Source organism: Penaeus monodon, chromosome 39 (assembly GCF_015228065.2).
Source record: "Penaeus monodon isolate SGIC_2016 chromosome 39, NSTDA_Pmon_1, whole genome shotgun sequence".
Taxonomy (NCBI): domain Eukaryota; kingdom Metazoa; phylum Arthropoda; class Malacostraca; order Decapoda; family Penaeidae; genus Penaeus; species Penaeus monodon.
This window is the reverse complement of record NC_051424.1, coordinates 4,135,636-4,145,195: the sequence shown is the minus strand read 5'-3', so window position 1 is coordinate 4,145,195 and position 9,560 is coordinate 4,135,636.

The following is a 9,560-nucleotide window of genomic DNA, read 5'->3' as shown; positions in this document are numbered from 1 at the left end:
AAGAAGGAAGGAGGAAAGGGAGAGAGTGAGGGAGGAGGGAGAGAAAATGGAGTAAGGAATGAAAGGAAGAGAGAATGGAATTCCGAAGGAAAGGAGGATGGAGAGAGAAGAAGTGGAGAGAGGAGAGAAAAGGAATAAAGAGCAATACAAGTCGTCCCTCTACGTAAATGTCACACATTGAAAATTCCCGTTCAGTCTGTCCACGGTTTTCTAGAACCGATAGTTAGTCCGACACCGCTATCGGTTATCAGGTTTCGATATACATTAACCCGGGTGAACGGCGGAAAGCCTGCTGTTTCTTGTATGACTCGTGATGTCATCCTTAAGGATGTCAGGTCGGAAGAACGACTAATGGGGAACAGCCAGAGAATTCCCTGGGGTTACTTTCCATACAGCGTCTGGCAGGGATGAACCTTTTTTGTTTATTTTATGGAGTTCTGTAGCTCTTTCGTTATCTTCATTTGCCTACGGACATTAGGGTGGGTTTTCTTCATCTTTTTGTTACAGGTATAATTCATTTTAAAAATCGTATTCTTACCTTTTTCCCCTCTCTCTCTCTTGCTGTATTATCTGTCTGTCTGCCTCTCTCATTCTTTGTCTGTCTGTCTGTCTATATGGCTCTCTCACTGTTTATCTCTCTCTCTCTTCCCTCCTCTTCCTCCCCCCCCCCACCCCCCCTCTCTCTCTCTCCTCTCTCTCTCTCTCTCTCTCTCTCTCTCTCTCTCTCTCTCTCTCTCTCTCTCTCTCTCTCTCTCCTCAACGAGTAGTTATTGGCTTTAGGACTTTTGTATGTTTCCTCAAATAATCTGTATCTTTTTATCTGCTTTCTCATTTTTTTTATTTTCTTATCTTATTAAATAAACGGCCTTATTCCAGTCCGTGAATTAATGTGAAAATAAAAAGAATGATAAATTTTATCTTACCTAAAGCTTTTTTTTTCCATTGTTGTGATCTTGACATATTCCAGAACCATGGATTTATGGCTTGATTTTGGAATCCCCGAATTTTCACGAAAACATTTTTTGGAAAACATTTTCAGGTACTGCGTCTGGGGTCAGAAGGGCTCATCCCTGTGTGTGTGCGTGTGTGTGTGTGTGTGTGTGTGTGTTGTGTGTGTGTGTGTGTGTGTGTGTGTGTGTGTGTGTGTGTGTGTGTGTGTGTGCGTGAGTGTGTGTGAGTGTGTGTGTGTGTGTGGTGTGTTTGTGTGGTGTGTGTGTGTGTGTGTGTGGTGTGTGTGTGTGTGTGTATTTATGTATGTATGTATATATTAAAGGTATTATATATCTTTTTTTTTTTTTTTTTTGCTATTTCTATGTCTAGTAAAGGCTGCTTCTGTCTTTGTTTTACTCCGGTATTTTGCGTTTTGTGCGTATTCTTTTCTCTCGTTCCGTGTCCCTCACCTTTCTTGTTATTTTTTCTCTTCCCTTCTCGTTATCTCTGTTTGTCTGTCTGTCTCTCGCTCTCTGTCTGTCTGTCTGTCTATCTCTCTCTCTCTCTCTCTCTCTCTCTCTCTCTCCTCTCTCTCCTCTCTCTCTGTCCTTTCTGTCTCTTTGTCTATTTCCCTACCCTTATCTTTTGTCTTTGTTTATCTCTCCATCTCTATCTTTCCCTTTGCCCCCTTCTCCTCTCCTGTCCTTCCTCTCCCTTTAACACTCGATCCTTCACTTCTTTCGCTGAATAATCCAAATAATTCCCAGAACCAGAGATAGATATCGACTCACCCTTTTCCTCCCGTGCGCTCGTCCCGCCGGCTCATAAGGGAAGGGAGTTTGAAGCATCGATTTTATTCGAAGGGACAGTCGCTTCCTTTCTTTTTTTTTATTGGGAATTCTCTCCTTCCCATAGAACACTTTGGATTATGTCTTTAGGAAGAGGGATAGATATGAAAAGGATAAAAGAGAAGTGAAAAAGAGAATTTTCTTCTCTTCATAGAGCAGATTGGATTACGTCTTTAAGAAGAAGGATAGAAATAAGAAGGATAAAAAAAGGAAAAGTCTCACCTCTTCATACAGCAGTTTGGATTATGTGGATTCTTTGAGAAGAAGGATAGAAATGAAAATAGTAAACAAAAGAAACAGAAAAAAGAAAGTTGTGTTCTCTTCATAGTGCAGTTTGGAGTATGTGTGGATTCTGTACGAAGAGGGATAGATATAAAAAGGATAGAAAAAAAAGCTGAAGAAAATTCTATCTTCTTCACAGAGCAGTTCTGTGAATTCTTTAAGAAGAGAAGTAAGAATAAAATGGATAAGAAAAAAAAATCCTCCACTCATAGCACTTTAGGTTATGTAAATTCATTAAAAGAATTGTTTCAGAAAAGGATAGAAAAAAAATCTCCCAATTCAACACTGGATTATGTAGATTCTCTAAGAAAAAATAATTATAAGAAAAGATCATAATAAAATTTCTCGATTAGGGTAGATTCCTATAAGAGAGAGAGAGAGAGAGAGAGAGAGAGAGAGAGAGAGAGAGAGAGAGAGAAAAGAGGGGAGAGAGAGAGAGGGGAGAGAGGGGAGAGAGAGAGAGAGAGAGAGGAAGAGAGAGAGAGAGAGAGGAAGAGAGAGAGAGGAAAAAGGTTGAAACAAATAAAATGAAATTCATTAAAATCAAATAAAAAATGGGAAATAAGATAGACAGTAAGGAAGAAATTCTAAGGTACTCGCCTCCCCTTTTTTCATTTGCTGGTGCTCCGAGGTCGCCGTACCCCTCGCTCGCCCTCCTGCTGTGTGCAACTCACTATCTCTATATTACCTTGCATACTGCATATGCAATAAACGGTTTCAAAAAACTGGCGCAGAAGTGATATCTTTACTAGTAACGTACCTCTATTGTGTCCTTTTGTTTGTTTTACTATACATGCATACTCAGGGGGAAAACCCCATACACACACATACAAACGCATGTGTATATGCACACACAATACACAGTGCGCACCCACGCCCCCCAAAACGCACAAAGCACACGCACACACACACACGTGCGCGTGCTTGCGTACAGTGTGTCTGCCTGGAAAGAAAGAAAAAAACTTATGATAACAACTGCAATTAAGCAATCACGCTTAACTGTCGCTTGTCTGTTTACTTTCAAAAAAGCCAATTTTCTACGATGCCACTTAGGTAATACATATTGTAATAATGCCATTCCCCCCCCCTCGGGCCTTTTATGGTTAAGCAAGACTCCCCTTGAACGACTTCCTAGTTACCTTAAAACTACTAGTAAATGCCCTTAGATTATATTTCCAGGACTAATTAAGGGTCTCTAAACCCGCTATCTAATTTCCTTAAAACTAGTACTTGAAATATCTAAACCTAATGACCTAAAAACTAATATTAGGTGAGTTTGAAAAACGTCTGCTAAATGTACGTAAAATCACCCTTTAATTATCCTTAAACTACTACCTTTAGGATCTTTAAACTACTACTAATGACCTTGAAACTGCTAAATTCTTAATGACTTTTAAAAACTACTAAATTGCTTTAAATCTGTTTTTGATAAACCGTAAAATATATTTAATGACCCTTTAAACTGTACTTATAACGTTTAAAACTAATACTAAGAACCTTAAAACTACTACTTGGACCTTTTAAAAAATACTCCTAAGACCTTAAAACCCCTACTTAATAACCCTTTAAAAATGCTATTTTGACCCTTAAACTGTACTATGACTTAAAATAATACTTATGACCTTAAAAGCACTACTTAATGATCCCAACACTGCTACTTAATGACACATAAAACTGCAACTTAAAGACCATAGAACTAGTACCCAGTGACCTTCAACTCGCTGACCCAATTAAGCCCCGCAAAATCATCAGGAAAAACGGGTCACTCCTTATCAAATACAACCCCGTCCTTCTGACCTTTTTTTTCCTTCCCCTCGGCGATGGATGCTGCAACGGACGCTCTCTCACGCCCTCGAGAACACTTGGGAAAACGCCAGAGAGAGGGGAAAAAAAGCGGAAAAATGTTTATTTCTTGGCGAGAGGAGAAAGGGTCTCTGTGATGCAGGACTGTCGCCTCTGTGGTTTATGTGTGTCTTTTGTGCCTTCGTGATGGAGGAGGACAGGGGTTTAAACCCCTCCCGTGGGGGAAGGTTTCCTGAAAGGAGTTCGGGACGGGGGAGAAAGAGGGAAAAGAGGGGAGGGGGAGGAGAGGAGAAAGGGGGAAAGGGGGGAAGGAGGGAGGGGAAAAAGGAAGGGAAGGGGAAAGGGGGGAGAGGGGAAAGGGGGAGAGAGTTTGGGAAAGGAAAAAGGGGAAAGGGATAGGGGGGGGAAAGAATAGAAAAGGGAAAAAGAGAACCAAAAGGGAAAACCCGATTTTCCCCCTAACATCAGAAGAAAAGCAAACAACGAAACCCCTTCTGTCACTAAATACAATCGAAAACAACAACAACAACAACAACGACAACAACAACAACAACAAAAAACAAAAAACGACAAAAAACAACAAAAACAACGACAACAACAACAAAAAACAACAACAACAACAAAAACAACAACAAAAAAAACAAAAAAACAACTACCCCAAAAACAAAACAACAAACAACGACAACAACAACAAAACAACAACCCACGAAAAAATAAAAAGAATAATAATAACCTCGGGGTTCTGCAGGGGCACTCCCGAACCCCGGAAAAACTGGAGAGAGAGAAAAGGAAAGTGATTTGTCAAAAGCAGCGGAAGAGAAAGTAGACATTTTCGCCCCGCGGTCCCCGAAGAGGCTGCGAAAGAGCCTCGTATGGGAGGGAGGGTCAGGGAGGATCTGCTGCAAATGTAACCTTGGTCTGTTCTTGTTCTGTTCTTTTTTTGTTTGGTTTGTTTGGTTTTTTTTTTTGGTTTGTTTGGTTTGTTTTTGTTTGGTTTGTTTTGGGTTTTTTTTGTTTGGTTTGTTTTGGTTTGTTTTGGGTTTGGTTTGTTTGGTTTTTTGTTTTGGTTTTTTTTTGTTTGGTTTTGTTCTTGTTTTGGTCTTTTTTTGTTTGGTTTGTTATTGTTTGGTTTTTGTTTCTTTTTTTGGGTTTTTGTTTTGTTTGGTGTGGTTTTTTTGTTTGGTTTGTTTTGTTTTGGTTGTTTTTTTTGGTTTTTTTTGTTCTGGGATTGTTTTGTTTTTGGTTTTTGTTTTGGGTTTGGTTTTTTTTGTTTTGGTTTGTTTTGTTTGGTTTGGTTTGTTTGGTTTGTTTTGTTTGGTTTGTTTTGGGGTTTTTTTGGGTTGTTTTGTTTGGTTTGTTTTTATTCTGGTATTGTTCTTGTTCGGTTTGTTTTGGGTTTGGTTTGGTTTTTTTTGGTTTGTTTTGTTTGGTTTTTTTTTTTTTGGTATTGTTTGGGTTTGGTTTTTTGTTTGGTTTTTTTGTTTGGCGTCTTTTTTTTGGGGTTTTTTTTGTTTGGTTTGTTTTGTTTCTGGTCTTTTTGGTCTTGGTTTTGTTTGGGTTTTTTTTGTTTGGTTTGTTTTATTTGGTTTTGTTATGGTTTTGTTTTGTTTTGGTTTGTTTTGTTTTGGTTTGGTTTTGTTATGGTTTTGTTATGGTCTTTTTTTGTTTGGTTTTGTTTTTTGGGTTTTTTTGTTTGGTTTGGTTTTTGTTTGGTTTTGTTATTGGGGTTTTTATGTTTGGTGGTTTTTTTGTTTTGGGTTTGGGATTGGGTTTTCTTGTTTTTTTTTGGTTGGTTTTGTTCTGGTTTGTTTTGTTTGAGTTTTGTTCTGGTTATTGGTTTTGTTTGGTCTTGTTTTTGTTTGGTTTTGTTTTGTTTGCTTTTGTTTGGTTTGTTTTGTTTTTGGTTTGTTTTGTTCTGGGCTTTTTTTGTTTGTGGTTTTTGTTCTTGTTTGGTCTTGTTTTGTTTTGGGTTTTTTTATTTTTTAGGGCTTTTTTTGGTTTTGTTCTTGTTTGGCTTTTTTTGTTTTTGGTCTTGTTCTTGTTTTTGGGTTTTTCTTGTTTGGGTTTTTCTTTTTCTGGTTTTTGTTTCTTATTCTGGTCTTGTTCTTGTTCTGGTCTTGTTCTTGTTTTGGTGTTTTTCTTGTTTGGTCTGTTTTTGGTGTTGTTTTGTTTGGTCCCGTTATTTTTTGGTTTTTTTTTTGTTCGGTTTGTTTTTTATTTGGGTTTTTTCCCTTTTTTGGTTTGTTCTTGTTTTGTTTTTGGGTTTTTTTTTGTTTTGGTTTGTTTTGGGTTTGGTCTTGTTTTGGGTCTTGTTTGGTTTGTTCTTGTTTTGGTTTTGTTTTTTGTTTTTTTGGTTTGTTATTGTTTTGGTTTTTTTTTATGGTTTTTTTTTGTTTTTTTTTTGTTTTTTTGTTTTGTTTTTTGTTCTTTTTTTTTGGTCGGGTTTGTTTTTGTTTTTGGGGTGTTTTTTATTTTTTATTTTTTGGGTTTTTTCTTTTGGTTATTTTTGGGGCTTGTTTTGTTATGGTCTTTTTTTGTTTGGTTTGTTTTTGGGTTCTTTTTTCTGGGTTTTTCTTGTTTGGTTTTTTTTTGTTTCCCGGGTTTGGTCTTGTTTTTTTTGTTCTGGTCTTGTTTTGTTTTTGGGTTTTTTTTTGTTCTGGTTTTATTTTTTTGGTCTTGGGCTGTTTTTCTTTTTTCTTTTTGGTTTGTTCTTGTTTTGGTCTTTTTATGGTCTTGTTCTTGTTCTGGTCTTGGGTTTGTTATGGCTTTTTTTTCTTTTTTTTTTGGTTTGTTTTTGTTCTGGTCTTGTTTTTTTTATTTTGGGGGTTTTTTTTGTTCTGGGGGTTTTTTTGTTCTGGTCTTGTTCTTTTCGGTCTTGTTTTGTTCTGGGTTTTTTTGTTTTCTTGGGTTTTGGGTTTGGGGTTTTTTTTGGTTCCCTTTTTCTTTTATGGTCTTGTTCTTTTTTGGGTTTTTTTTGTTCTGGCTTGTTCTTGTCTGGTCTTTTTTTGTTTTGGTTTGGGTTTTTGTTTTTTGGTTTTTTGTTCTTTTCGGTTTTTGTTCTTGTTTGGGTTTTCTTTTGGTTTTTGGTTTTTGGTTTTTGGTCTTGTTCTTGTTCTGGTCCTTTTTCTTTTCCGGTTTTCTTGTTATTGGGTTTTTGGGTTTGGGGTTTGGGGTTCCTTTTTTGGTCTTTTTTTTGTTTTGGTATTGTTATTTTTTGGTTTTTTTTTTTTGTTTGGTCTTGTTCTTTTTTTGGTTTTGTTCTTGGTTCTGGGCTTGTTCTTGTTCTGGTTTTGTTTTTTTGGTTTGGTTTTTGTTTGGGGCTTTTTCTTGTTTGGTCTTTTTCTTGTTTGGTTTGTTTTGTTTGGTCTTGTTCTGGTTTTTGTTTTGTTCTGGTTTTGGGTTTTTGTTTGGTTTTTTACGGTTTGGGGCTTTTTCCGGTTTTGGTTTTTTGTCCCGGTTTGTTCTTGTTTTGGTTTTTTGTTTTTTTTTTTTTGTTTGGTTTTGGTTTTGTTTTGGGCTTGTTCTTTTCTTGGGTTTTGGTTTTGTTTTCTGGTCTGTTCTTTTCTGGTCTTGTTTTTTTTGTTTAAAGGTCTTGTTCTTTTTGGTTTTTTTTTTGTCTTGTTTTGGGTATTTTGGGGTTTTTTTTTGTTTTGGTTTGTTCTTGGGTTTTGGTTTGGGTTTTTGTTTGGGCTGTTCTTTTTTTTGGTCTTGTTTTTTGGGGTTTCTCCGGTCTTTCTTTTCTGGTCTTGTTTTTTTCTGGTTTTTCTTTCGTTCTTGTTAGGGCTTTTGGCTTTTTATTTTTGGTTTTTGTTTGGTTTTTGGCGTTTTTTTTTTCCCCGGGCTTTTTGTTCTTTTTCTGGGGTATTTTATTGGGTTTTGGTTTTTTTGGGCTTTTTGGTTTGTTTTTTCTGGGCTTGTTTTTTTTTTGGGGTTTTGGGTTTTGGTTTTGTTTTTTTTGGGGTTTGTTTTTGTTTTGGTTTTTTTTTTTTTGGTTTTGTTTTGGTTTGTTTTTTTTGGTCTTGTTTTGTTTGGTTTTTTCTTTTCTGGTTTTTGGGTTTTTTCTGGTCCTTTTTTCTTGTTTTGGTTTTGTTCTTTTTCTGGTTTTTGTTTTCTTGTTCTTTTTGGGTTTTTTTTTTTTTTTTGGTTGTTTTGGTTTTGTTTTTGTTCTGGATTGTTCTTGTTTGGGCTTGGTTTTTGTTCTGGGTTGGTTTTTTGTTTTGGCCAGAGGGAGGCGAGGGAAGGGGGGGGGAGTTTGGGGGGAGGGGGGGGGGAAGGTTTGCCGGGGGAAGGGGGGGGGAAAAAAAGGGGGGGAAAGGGGGGGGGGGGGAAAAAGGGAGGGGGGGGGGGGGGGGGTTGGGGGGGGGGGGGGGGGGGGAGCGGGAAGTTTTTTTGAGGGGGAGAGAGAGAGGAAAAAGAGGAGAGAAAGAAAGAAAGAAAGAAAGAAAGGAATAAGAAAGAAAGAGAAAAAAGGGAAAAAAGAAAAAAAGAAAGAAGGAAAAAAGAAACAAAAAAAGGGGGGGGGGGAGGGAGGAGGGAGAGGGGGAGGGAAAGGGGAAGGGAAAAAGAGAGGAGAGAGAGGAGAGAAAAGGGGGGGAGAGGAGAGAGAGAGGAGAGGGGGAAAAGAGAGGGGAGAGAAAGAAAGAAAAAAAGAAAGGGAAAAAAAGGAAAAAAAAGAAAAGGAAAAGGGGGGGAATAAAGGGGGAAAAAAAGAGGGAAAAAAAGGAAAGAAGAGAAGGGGGGGGGGGGGGGAAAAAAGAAGGAAAAAGAAAAAAAAAGGGGGGGGGGGAAAAAAAAAAAAAAAAAAAGAGGGAGAGGGGGGGAGAAGGGGAGAGAGAGAGGGAGAGGAGAGAGAGAGAAAAAAGGGGGGAAAAAGGAAAAAGAGGGGGAGGGGGAAGGGGGGGGAGAGAGAGAGAGAGAGAGAGAGAGAGAGAGAGAGAGAGAGAGTCAAAGTCAAAGTCAAAGTCAAAGTCAAAACACTTCATTCCATTAATTACAATGGTTCTTCTTTTTACATAGATAGTGACATCGTACAGTAATACAGAATACGTAGAAACAATAGTAAGTACATTGGTTGGAGATAAAATAGAATAGAATAAGATGGTCACATCACTAGAAATAGTGTTACATGGTTTTGCATTGAATTTGAAAGGCTGGTGTCATTGACAATCTAAAAGATGTTCCTTTTGAAATTTCCTTTTGAAAGAGAGAGAGAGAGAGAGAGAGAGAAAGGTTTAAAAGTTGGTTTAAAAAATATTAAATAAATCATTGCATATTTCAGCAGTTTTTAATGCTATAAATATTTTGTAACATATGGTTGACTTTGATCTCGATATTGTGAAATAAAGGCATAGCATTATATTCAGTCTATCACAAATACTACAAAAGATCCTATCAAATAACAATTACATTCACATTTTCAGCTTCACTTACATCTGCTATTAATGCATATACTAGCATTACTACGTGATTTTTTTTTCTACCGTGCGTTTACATTGTTGCTTTTGTCATAAATTATTATTGCAACGGACACTAGCAACATTATTTTTTTGCCGTTGTTATTACTCCTAACATTTCTAATTTGAAAATAATACCGGTGATATGTACAACTTCGATAAACAGATATTGTCGTATAAATGTTTGATATTAACTATAAAGAAAATATAGGTATAACTAAGTAAATAATGAAGATACGATATG